At 43.2% G+C, this 12,863-nt stretch overlaps 1 protein-coding gene across 4 annotated transcripts in view; it reads right to left on the bottom strand.

The window, feature by feature from the left end:
* Nucleotides 1-12,206, bottom strand: part of FUT8 (fucosyltransferase 8) — a 96,120-nt gene extending 83,914 nt beyond the window's left edge. Inside the window, exons 1-2 of one of the 4 annotated variants that reach the window (XM_088654460.1) lie at nucleotides 11,781-11,990; nucleotides 9,776-9,873 (exon numbers count right to left, since the gene is read on the bottom strand). The gene's annotated coding sequence lies outside the window, so the exon portion shown is untranslated. Of the gene's footprint in view, nucleotides 1-9,775; nucleotides 9,874-11,408; nucleotides 11,661-11,780 lie in introns of those variants that run through there. The other 3 variants (XM_035114093.3, XM_088654469.1, XM_088654464.1) reach the window with 3 other exon arrangements.
* Between the last annotated feature and the right edge of the window lie 657 nt (nucleotides 12,207-12,863).

Raw genomic sequence — 12,863 nt, 5'->3', positions numbered from 1 at the left:
ATGCTCAGAACAAAACAGGAAGAAAGCAGGTGGTGGACTTTTGGGGGAATTGGAGTCCTTTTACTTCTTCTTCTCTCCTTTAGGAGGGATATAACTTTCCATCTCCTTCTCATAATGAACTTTGCCACTGTTTGCCATGTCTTCAAACTTGCCTATTTGTTTTGCTGACATTGTCCACCATTCAGACAATTGGGTTGCATTTCGCAGGGCAGAAGAGTCCGGACCTTGGTGTATTCAGCTTGCTAGGCTTACAGGAATCCAGACGTATGAAAGGGGTCGGTCTTGCTGTGGGCAGGATTCCTGCATTACCGGGGGGGTTGGACTAGATGACCCTGGGGGTCCCTTTCAGGCCAGCTCTACAGGATTTCTGTGAGGGGTTCAAGTGAAAGGAGCGGCTGTAGATAGTTTCTATGCTTCAGGCTGCTATCCTATACAGGCTTACCTAGGCATAGATTGATTTCTTAAGATGGTTGTGTGAAAATTATTATGGACAAAGTATAATTATGTAGCGCCTGTATTGTAGGCTCAGCTTATAAATATGTGTAAATAAGCAATACATCATAAAGACACCACTATCTCCACTGTGGAAATATGAACCCTGGGTAAGTGCCTGGGCCCCTGGAATCTCACTGTTGTGGATATTGGGGTGGCATGGAACAATATTAAAACTTGCAGTTTGCCCCCCCCCCTCCTCCATTCCCTCAATACTTTTCATATAATCATAGAATCACAGTACTCCAGGTGAGGTCTGACCAGGGCAGAATACAGTGGTACTATTACTTCCCTTGATCTAGATGCTATACTCCTATTGATGCAGCCCAGAATGGGATAAGGCAAAAGATGGGATAAGGCAAAAGCAGGCAAACTTTAATTTATTTCTGTACAGCAGGCTTTGCTAAGCTGATTCCCCTCCGTGTGCTTTGGACTACAACTCCCATCTGCCTCTGGCAGCGCAGTTGTGGTCCAAAACACGTGGAAGGTGCCAGGCTGTCAAAGGATGCTGTTCATTCATAATATGAGTGCCCATGTGCGTAGTATGGGATATGCCTTGTCCTTGCTCTTGCGTAACCACAGCTGGTCCTCAGCAGGCTCATTGAGAATGTCCCTTTTTATAGCTGCTTGTCCTGACCTTTCTCTGATCCTCCTTATTATTTCCCTGGATTTCCCCCCTTTTGGTGTTATTAGACTGGAGTCAGTTTCACCTGGGCTCTGTAGCCCCACCCACGTCCCCACTTTGTGGCACCTCCCCTCCTGTGCCTTGGCCCCTCCCCTTGCCCCTCCCCTCCCATGCCTTGGGCCCACCCCTTGCCCCCCCCTAGTTTTGATCCTGGGTACGCCCCTGGCATCTTATGTTTTATTTTCATTTTGCTCTGAGGTTTGCACACTACAGTGCATTTCATACCTATTACTAAGGTCAAAGATAATAATCTTCTTAACATATTTGCATTGCATATTTAGATGATACATAACATATCTGAAGTCTTCAAAGTCTTTTTTGGGAAATTGTCTAATAAATATTCTCAATTCCAAAGACCTAGCATCAAATCTCACGTATTTGATGGCTGAAATATGTTGTTCCTAGCAACCTTGAACTTATTTAGCTGTGAAAATATTTGATTGGTTTCTTTTTTTAAAAAGTTTGCTTTTTTTGCTATTTTGTAGTTTGTTGTCTTGAGGAGGACATGGCAGGATGGAAATTTGGGAGGTGTTATAAGAATTTATTTATAAGAATTTAAGAGGACGAGATGGTTGGACAGTGTTCTCGAAGCTACGAACATGAGTTTGACCAAACTGCGGGAGGCAGTGGAAGACAGGAGTGCCTGGCGTGCTATGGTCCATGGGGTCACGAAGAGTCGGACACGACTAAACGACTAAACAACAACAACAACATAAGAATTTAAGGTCTCAGATATAAAAATTAAATGTTCATAAAGGCAAACACATACATAAGTATATAAGCCACATGTCTGAAACAGTACAGGAGAGCAATCCTGAAACTCCCAAATTGACCTCAAATATTTCTCTTCAAGGAGGAAGGAAATGGGAAACCCTCTCCATTGTCTTTTGCTTACCTGTCTTTAGGGCATCTTTGTGTATGAATAGGGTGAACCTGTGACCTGGATTCAGGAATTAAAGTATTTACCATCACAAAAGAATGAGCAGGCTGCCCAAGTAATTACTGGCCATTGACAGGTATCCTGGTAGACAGGATTTCTGTTGTAGACCGCCTCCTTCTGTGATGTATATGTAATAATGTTTTGGGGGGTGGTCTTGAGCTACAGGGTAGGCAATTTCAAAAGTCTATATAAGGGCTTGCACACCATTGTTCTGGGTTCCTCCTCCTCCCTCCTGCATGTGGTGAGTGAGGACTCTGTTGCAACAATTTAATAAAGATCAGGCTTACCATACTACCGGTAGCTGCTTTGCTTCTCAATATTCTCTGGTTGGCCTGTTATTTTACCCTACAGATAGGGATCCCACTTAAGGACTCTATATGGGCTCTTGCATACCCGATAAGGGGAAAGGAGCAGGTTTTTTCTACATAAATAGGAAGGATAGAAATTTAACAACAGCACCGCTGTTTCATTCCTTCTCTCCCATTCCTGCCTCTTAATATTTTGGAAATCAAGCCACAAATAGTCAGAAACAGAGCATCAAATTGAATAGTGCCCACTTCTAAACCTTTGTTGTTGTTTAGTCATTTAGTCATGTCCGACTCTTCATGACCCTATGGACCAGAGCACGCCAGGCACTCCTTTCTTCCACTGCCTCCCGCAGTTTGGTCAAACTCATGTTCGTAGCTTCAAGAACCCTGTCCAACCATCTCGTCTTCTGTCGTCCCCTTCTCCTTGTGCCCTCAATCTTTCCCAGCATCAGGGTCTTTTCCAGGAAGTCTTCTCCTCTCATGAGGTAGCTAAAGTATTGGAGCCTCAGCTTCACGATCTGTCCTTCCAGGGAGCACTCAGGGCTGATCTCCTTCAGAATGGATAGGTTTGATCTTCTTGCAGTCCATGGGACTCTCAAGAGTCTCCTCCAGCACCATAATTCAAAAGCATCAATTCTTCGGCGATCAGCCTTCTTTATAGTCCAGCTCTCACTTCCATACATCACTACTGGGAAAACCATAGCTTTAACTATATGGATCTTTGTCGGCAAGGTGATGTCTCTGCTTTTTAAGCTGCTGTCTAGGTTTGCCATTGGTTTTCTCCCAAGAAGCAGGCGCCTTTTGATTTCGTGACTGCTGTCACCATCTGCAGTGATCATGGAACCCAAGAAAGTAAAATCTCTCACTGCCTCCATTTCTTCCCCTTCTATTTGCCAGGAGGTGGTGGGACCAGTGGTCATGATCTTAGTTTTTTTGATGTTGAGCTTCAGACCATATTTTGCGCTCTCCTCTTTCACCCTCATTAAAAGGTTCTTTAATTCCTCCTCACTTTCTGTCATCAAGGTTGTGTCATCAGCAAATCTAAGGTTGTTGATATTTCTTCCAGCAATCTTAATTCCATCATGGGATTCATCCAGTCCAGCCTTTCACATGATGAATTCTGCATATAAGTTGAATAAGCAGGATATACAGCCTTGTCGTACTCCTTTCCCAATTTTGAACCAATCAGTTATTCCATATCCAGTTCTAACTGTAGCTTCTTGTCCCACATAGAGATTTCTCAGGAGATAGATGAGGTGATCAGGCACTCCCATTTCTTTAAGAACTTGCCATAGTTTGCTGTGGTCGACACAGTCAAATGCTTTTAACCTTAGATGTTGTTTACTTCAAGAAATGTGAACTGCCTTTAAGAAAAAGTTTCCCCCACAAAAGCAAACTGCACCTGATCAAAATACCAGGTTCAAAGGAACAGACAAAGGCCTTCCTCTGAAGTTTTTCTGCTTCTATGAAAACTTGAAACAAGAATCCTTCATTAAGGCAGACAGTGAAAATGTGTACAGGACTGTAGTCACAGGGTCATGTTCAACTAAATAACTGCACATGCAGAATTACTTCTATAAGCATAATAGAACTACTCCTCCCCTTCACCTGCTCTGTGCATTCCCCCAACCCTTCAAAGCAGATTTAGGGCCCATGCAGAATAAAAGGAAAAGAAGGGAAAGTTGCACTGCATGTGCAGAAGTCATTCCACACATGCAATGATTTTGTTCAATGCAAACTTTAACAAGGAGACATCAAAGTGAAGCTCTCCAGCACATTTCACTATACTACGGTACCTCTACATGAGCAAATGCTTAACTGCAAAACCCAGAGAGTCAACAATGCAAAATAAACTGCTAATTCCCTTGCAACTTTGCAGAAACACGGAAGAGAGCAAGCATACAGAATGGGCACCTTAAAAATACTCAGATGGGACAGAACTTACTTAATAACTGGAGAAGACAAAGTTGTTTTCCAGTTTATTTATACGGGTGTGTTGAACTTGGTTTTCTTATCAGCTTCAAGACTTCAAGGAAAGGGAGGAAAAGATAACCAGTAACAAGGAGATAATGCAAGTGCCCTTACATCACTGGTCTGTGTAAGCTGATAAAAGAGATAATCATGATCATTTCCACATCATGATGCAAGAGAGAACTAAACATCATAGCATCAAAAAAGTACTATTCTCTCTAAAATATATTGTCAAGTGATTCACTTCCGCTCTGGAGTAAACATTTCAAAAGGGGTGAAGAAAGTAGCATTTCCCCTTCTGATGGTAAAGGAAATTGATTCAGATTATCTTTCAGCCAACTATGGCTGGTCAGAAGAAGAAACAAGAACATGAAGAACAGGAATAGAATAAACTTATTTTATTATATTTTAACCATCCCCATCCCAAGGGCTCAGGATACATACCACCGCAAGATAAGATGAAGTAATACCAGAATAAGATACTTACGTACTACTCACCCTTTGGTGCTATCAGCAAATCCTGTGGCAAAGGAAGAGATAAACCCTTCCTTTGTAGCTTAAACTCATCTTCACTGTCCTATCACAAGTGCCTTCCTTTATTACAGTGGTACCTCGGGTTAAGAATTTAATTTGCTCTGGAGGTCTGTTCTTAACCTGAAACTGTTCTTAACCTGAGGTGCCCCTTTAGCTAATGGGGCCTCCCACTGCTGCTGCGCCACTGCTGCTGCACAATTTCTGTTCTCATCCTGAAGCAAAGTTCTTAACCCGAGGTACTATTTCTGGGTTAGCGGAGTCTGTAACCTGAAGCGTCTGTAACCCAAGGTACCACTGTATTTGGAATAAATTAACTTGTTAAGGAAGATGGGAGCTATAGTCCAACAGCAGCTGGGGGCCCAAATTTGGGAAACACTGACTTAGATGTGATTATAACAATTTAAAACAAGGATGGGAAACTTGCAGCCTTTGTTGAATCACCAATTAATTACATCATCCCAGACCACATTAGTTGAAACTGATGGGAGTTAAGTGCCACAGGTTTGTAATCCCTGACAGGTTCAACGTAACACTAAGGCAGCCAAAAATTTGAATACTAAGTTACAACAGAACTTGGAAGACTGCTTACAATTTTGGCATGTTCTTATTTATTTTTAAAACTTATACCCTAATCTTCCCGTCCAAAGGCACTGCTCAAAGCAAAGCAGATCTGCATCTGAAACCCTGCTGAAATGCCTGCCAGCAAAAGACGTCAAGCTGGCAGATATGCAGGCAAGGGGTTTTTCAGCAGTGGTCTCACAACTCTCAAATAGAAGACCACCTAAATGATATTAGGAAGGCCCTGTCACTGGATATTTTACCTTCGCTTAAGGTAGCAAATTATGGTTTGGAATCTGATACTGGTGACTGAACTATGTTGTGTTTTTAGCACTGAACAGGTGTTAGTAAATACTTTTAACAGTATAGGATTATGTTATACTGTATTAAAATGACAAGACACTTTTGAATTATGTTTACTGTACTTTACTGTTGTACAGTATTTTGATACATTATCTGAACCATCTTGGGAAGAATTTTATTCTTGAAAAGCAGTATAGAAATGTATTTGCTAAGCCTTTTTTTACAGCAGCTTAAAAATAAAAATATAGAAATAATAATCCAACAATGAAAATACAAATAAAGGCATTTCCTGAAACTGGATTTTGATCCCCCCCCTAATGGACCTAAAGGGCTTCTGCTGGTTCTTTTTTTAAAACAACAACAACTAGGGTTGCCAGACTCAATAGAGGACAGGACTTCTGTGCCTTTAATTGCCCTGCTCTCTTTTGAGTCTGGAAACCTTAAAGAGAAACCAGCAGACCCTTTGCTTGGAAATTAAACAAAGGGTCTGCTGGTTTCTCTTTAAGGTTTCCAGACTCAAAAGGGAGCAGGGCAATTAAAGGCACAGAAGTCCTGTCCTCTATTGAGTCTGGCAACCCTAACAACAACAGTACTTACATTACTGTTCTCCACATGCACATTTGAAAGTCTTGTTAGTACAGTCAAACATTTTTTACAAAAAGAATTATTCCTAAATGCTGTTCCCAACTACTATCAACTGTGTGAAGGGGCTCTAAATATTCAAGGGGCAATATATTGCATGGCTATTGAGTGCAGACTCTTCTTAGGTGAAACTCGTGTGCATAGGCTTCCCCTGAAGTTGTATCTAATTACATAGCACTCCAGCTCATGTGGAAGAATTCATACATAGGCTTCACCTGTGCAGACATTAATGCATTGGGGTTGGGCCAAAGAGATATGCAACTTCAGTGGCATGCATCCACTGTCCCTTTTTACATACCTTCATGTTATACACACATGGAGTGCTACCATATCAGATATATCAGGGGTGGCCAACCCCCAAGAGACTGCGATCTAATCACAGAGTTAAAAACTGGCAGTGATCTACCCCCTTTTTGGGGTTCAGGTCAAAGTTGTTGAGGAAAGCCCAGGGGGGGGTAGGTCAAAGTTGAGTTTTTTCAGGGAGTAGATAAAATATTGAGCTTTTTTAGGGATCCACAGTTGTTCAGCTTCTTTGGGGGGAGCCAATGATCTACCAGTGATCTACCGCAGACGTCCAGTGACCTACCGGTAGATCACGATCTACCTGTTGGACATGCCTGAGATATATCAATCAATATATGCACACACAAGAGGAATGCTCTCTCTTTGTTTGTTGAGCAGACATCCCAGGGCAAAGAGGAGTACAGAACCTAACATTTTAAGACTACTGAGCAGGCAGCATCTTCCACCTGGAAACACGTTTTAAAGCCATGAGGGAATGTGTTACAAAAACCATTGTTTTGAGCTCCCAGATTTCTATTATAGGCTGTGGGGCAGGGGCGGGGGGTAGGGAGATTGGAGAGAAGGTGGCTAGAAAAGTGGTTGAAAGTCAATCTAATCCACTCAGGAACAAGGATCCATATTGTGTCATTTGCTTTCCTTAACAACAAGTTGTATTTCAGTAATTTCTACTACACTTCTCTAACACTTCCACTTGGTATGTGGTATGTGGCTCACTGTCATGCAAAGCTGCATACAGGTTAACGAAATACAAACAAGTCCCTACTTGCAAGACAATCACAAGAATTACATCATAAGTGAATAATCATTCTTTTAAAGCAAAAATATGCAATACCACCACTCAGCCTGCTAAGGCTTTTTCCACAGAAGAACCTGACAATGGACAAATTTGTACACAGCACCATGAGAAATGCCTTGACAAGCCAGCTACAGCCCACACTTTACACTATTTAACCCTGTTCCAAGATTTCTACAAAGAGCAAAGTGCAGAACAGTTATCTTAATTACAGGACCTTATCCGAGATACAGATATGATTTTTGAACTTAGGCATGAACAAGTGACATAGAAGTCAACTGAAACACATGAAAGCCAGAGCTGCCACCAGTGTAGCAATTATACCACTACTTGTCACGAGGTGTTATACTTGACAAGAGGTGCTGATATTACTGAGCACTGCAACAATGTCATACAGAGCAAGACAGCAAATCTTAAATAAAGACATAATTATGATATCACATTTTTTCAATGTTTTCCCCCAACAAAACAAGAAGCCTATCTATGAGAAAAGGACCCAAATGAACTGAGAGGAAATTTGGCTCAGGCCTAAATGTTACCTTCTCATGGTACCAATAGGACCTCTTCCAAGTCTATGCATATTTACTCAAAAGTAAGTCCCACTATATTCACTGGGGCTTACTCCCAAGTAAGTGCATAAAGGACTAATCTTGGAGTTATTTAAAAGCATTTATAAAGCACTTAATATTTCAAAAAATATATAAACAGGTTAAGAAATTACTATACTGTCAGACCAGTCAGCATGTACTTTTATTTAAGCAGTTTTGTTCCACTGAGTTCAATGACACTAAAAGGCATGGTTTCACTGGGTTCAAATGGGCTTATTTCTTAGAAAGTATTTTTAGGATTGCAGTCCAACTCAGCTTAAACCCAAGTACTATAACTTAGCTGGTTAACAGTTGTCAACAGGTTTACCACTCTATCAGTCAATCACCCATTCCCCCACCCTTCTGAGTAATACCCCTCCCCCACCTTCTGACTATACATAAGGGTCTGGTGACTTCTGTTTCAGTGTATCTGAAGAAGTGTGCATGCACACGAAACCTCATACCTATGACAAACTTAGTTGGTCTCTAAGGTGCTACTGGAAGGATTTTTTAAAAAAATTTTGTTTCGACTATGTCAAACCAACACGGCTACCTACCTGTAATTAGTTGGTTATGAACCAGGTTGCAAAAGAAATACAAGAAGAGTACATCTACACTAAAAACTTTTTTTACACTGAAACAGAATCATAACTTTCAGAACAAAATAATTTATTTAAAATGTCTGCAGACATATGTTCCAAGCCAACATTTTATGCACTGTTTGTGAAAAACACTATTATATGAACTTCTTGAACATATTTGGATTACTGGCATTAGAGTACAGCATAATAAAAATAGTTTTCTTTTCCCTTGAAGCATTTAAAGCAATTATAACCATAATAAGAACATACCACAATCAAACGGGAAACAGTCCTGTAAGGTCTGTAGGATTCCAACATAAATTTAAATGTTGTTTTGCTTTAGCACTAGCTCCCCCTCCAGACCAACTTAACACTGTAATTACTTTTTTCATTATGGAATACACAGCTACAAAAGCCACAGACTGAAACTGTCTCTCAAAACTTCAAATAATATGCAGTGAGTCTTTAAAAATGATGAGAACTACTTTTTAAAGGAAGGTGTCTGTATTGTCCATATTGCCAAGATAGTACTATTTGGAACAGTACTGACACTCATTACAGTTTGTTGTAACATTAAACACTCTGCTTTCAGATGGAAGAAACACTCAGTTTTATTGTACCTATACTAACCTGTTTGTTAGTAGACTTAGATGCAAACATAACCTATTTAGAATGAAATTATGTAATCAAGGAATTCTCCACACAACTTATTATTATTAAACTCCTGTTATTAAATAGCCTACTTGGTTGCTTAGTATTGTAAAGTAGTCTACCATACAACCTTTCTGTACAGTATTTCCCTTCACTCCTCTGAAGAAATAGTCTAAGTAAATTAAAACAAAAACTCTACGAGAATTCTTACCGAAAATTAAGCCTCTGCTTTTATCAACTAATAGCACTTCTTACTTCTATCAACTTACATTTCTGAAATAAACACTATTTTAACACAACTTAAGAACCCAGCTAACTCTTTGGACATTCTAAATAGCTGCACGATATGAAGTATGAAACAAGTCAGTGCAGTTTATAACAAAGTTATCAGAAGATACAATCTAAGGTTGCAATCCTATACACTTACCTGGGAATAAATCCCACTGGATTTACTTCTAAGCAGACAGACCTACGATTGTGCTGCAAGTAGGCTTTCCTTGTTTTTTATTACAAAAGAATGAACATCTGCAGGATGCAAGTGAGTACCAAATTAGTGTATATCTAAAGGATGCATGATCAACAAGGCCATTACTCAAAGCAAAATTGCATTAATAAAGAAATGCCATATTGCACCAGGTATCTTTCTACAAAACCCCTTACCAGCAACTGATTTTAAATATTGTACAGTATCTACTTCATAGACTTTAAAGTGCAAGTTCCTTACTTTCTAATCCTCTAAAACAGGGCAATTTTGGGAAACTATGAAGGAAAGACTCGAAGGCATAAGTCTGACGGATGATTTGTTATAGTTCTTTCAGCTTTTAGGGCTTTTTAAAACATGAGGACTGTCCAAATATGTATTAACATCATTGGAAATTTGAGACATTAGTACTGGAAACAATGTTGGCATTAACACTAACACTCCTTGCTGAGCAAAAATTTAAATCAACATTGGAAGCTCAAGCCATATGGAAGCAAATAAATTTTGAACCATTAAAGTACTTTAAAACGAAACACATACCATTCTTTTTATTGGTGTCAACAGCCCCACTGAAAGGACTACTCCCCAAAGTTAAACTATCAGTAATCAAATTTAGAATGCATGTAAATATTTGCAGAGTTAAAGTCAAGAACAGGTTACGGAAGCTGTACAATACCATATGCACTTCTGAAGTAGGTGGGGATGTGTCCACAGGTTATGAGGATATAAAGAGAGGAAAGAAAGAGTAGCTGTTTATACTAGAGGTCTTTATGTCCTTGTCTATAGTTTCTCAAGTCTTCTGAATTTTTTGCAATGGGGATCATCCATGAACATTTGGAAAGGATGTAACAGCGACTTTTATTGAAATAGTCTCTAGTTGACATGTTTGAGTCACTCACACAACACAGCAGAAGTTTTAAAAAGTCCAAAGAACTAAATGCGAAAGGTATCCAAGGGCAAACAGCACCAATTACATAAAACACAAAACACCCTGTTTTAGTAAGCAATTTGACTAAAACAGATACAGTACATAAAAAACGATAATGCCAAGGCCACTGAACAGCGGACGGCCAAGCGCCCATGCTTGTTAATGAGGCCCATGAATGAAAGAGCAAGATCTAAGGAAATAAAAGGAGTGTGCACCTTCGCAAGCTACCGAGTGCACTTCCTGACTCTGAAGTAAAGTTGAAAGCCACCACTTCTACACAAGGGGCGGGGGTGCAAGAAAAGCAAGACCACTCCCGCAGTCCTTCTTCTTCAGCGCCCGCTTTCAGCACATCCTACCCCTCCTTTTCCACCCCCGCCTATTCCCCAGATGGCAACCCCACCCCCAGCTCCTTGCACACTGGCTGCTGACATGCTCGTGCTGCATTTTGTACAGCTTGCCGCGTCTCTCGCGGGCGCCTCCGCGCACGATGTTCGGGGCTTTGGCTTGTGCACGTCCTTTTTTTCCTGGGTGTTTTTGTGTGTGTGCATCAGCATTGCTTTTGCTGCTGCTGCTTCTGCCGCCGCCGCCGCTGCCTCTTTCCTAGCACCCACATAGCAACGCTGCTGCCCCAACAAGAGAATCATCTCCTACCTACACCCCCGGCCTGAGACACCCCCGGCCGCCTTCCCGGGGCACGCAGGCAGGCCCCGGCCAGGATGACACCTCCTCCTTCCTCCTTCCCTGTCCCTGAGGATTTTGTCCCGGGCGAGGCGAAGGAACCCCAAGAGCCAGACGGCCTCGGCGGAAGGTCCCCGTCCGTCCGTTCCCCATCACTCCTTCCCCTCGTTCGCTGAATGGAGCTTCCCAGTCAGCCACCCCTCGCTCGCTCGCCCGCCCGCCCCCTCCCTCCTCATCAGTAACCGCAGCTGCTGCTGCTGCGCCAGGCCCGCGAGGGAGGATGGGCTGGAGCGGGAGAAGCAGCATCCCTCAAGTTCCCGGAGCGCCCCCACGGCCTCGCCTTACCCGACTCGGTGCCCGTGCTGCCCGGCCGCCCGCCCGCAGGCTGGGTTCCTGGTCACCTCTGCTCCTCAACGCCGGCGCTCCTGAGGTTGCCGGCTGTGAAGAAGAGGCGGAGGGAGACGGCCGTGGAAACGGAGTGGCGGCGGGGGAAGGGAGTGATGAAAAGACGGAAACAGGAACCCACTGCCGTTTAACGGAGCCTCCAACAGACTGGAGGAGCGCGAGACACTGACAGAGCGCAGGGGGGAGGGGGGAAACGGCGCGCGCAAACGCGCTCCCCTCACGCGCGCACCGAAGGCAGGCAAGGAGGGAGGGGAAGAAGTAATCCGAGCTGAGGAACTACGAGCAACTAGGGCGCGCGCGAACTGGGGAGGAGGAGCGCGAGGCATTGGCCCTCGACGCCTCAGAGGGAAACTAGGGAGCCAAGTGGGTGTGGCGTAGACGCGCGTGCTGGGAGGGAGGCAGCCAATGGGAGAGGCGCTCCTGTGAAATCTCCTTGCGGGCGGAACGTTAGCTTCACAGCCGGGGAGGCGGCGGCGGCGGCGGCAAAAGGGCTGGTAGCCCGCATGCGTGGTAGGGCGGTCTCCGCTGCTCTGCTTTTGCATTCCGGCTTGCTTAGCGTTTGCGCTTGAAGGCAACGCGGGTCTCGCCGCGCCCGGCGGAGAGCGCGCGGAACGCGCATTGGCGGGATCGGGTAGGAGCGGCGTTCTGCATAATCTCCACCGAATGCGATTATCACTGCCGGGAGCTGGGGAGCGACCTGTCAGTCCGTCGGACTCGGCCCTGATCCTGAACGCGAAGTGGAGGCTTTTATTCCTCAGCCCGGCGGAACAGCCGCTCTTCGGCGTCTTCGTGTTTTTGAAATGCTTCTCAAGCAGCCCAGAGTCGCGAGCAGGGGCAGATCTACTATGAAATTAATGTAGTTTAAACTTTAGGGCCCCTAATCCCACGGGGCCCAAGAAACGACTTTATTCATGTAGGTACGGTATATGACATTTCCCTAATTTTCACACACACACACACACACACACACACACACACACACACACTAACTTGAAAACTATAAGGTATAGGAAATAATTATTC

This window comes from Zootoca vivipara, chromosome 1 (genome assembly GCF_965207765.1).
Source record: "Zootoca vivipara chromosome 1, rZooViv2.hap1.1, whole genome shotgun sequence".
NCBI lineage: Eukaryota > Metazoa > Chordata > Lepidosauria > Squamata > Lacertidae > Zootoca > Zootoca vivipara.
The sequence above is the reverse complement of the archived record's forward strand: the minus strand, read 5'-3'. Positions and strand labels throughout refer to the sequence as shown.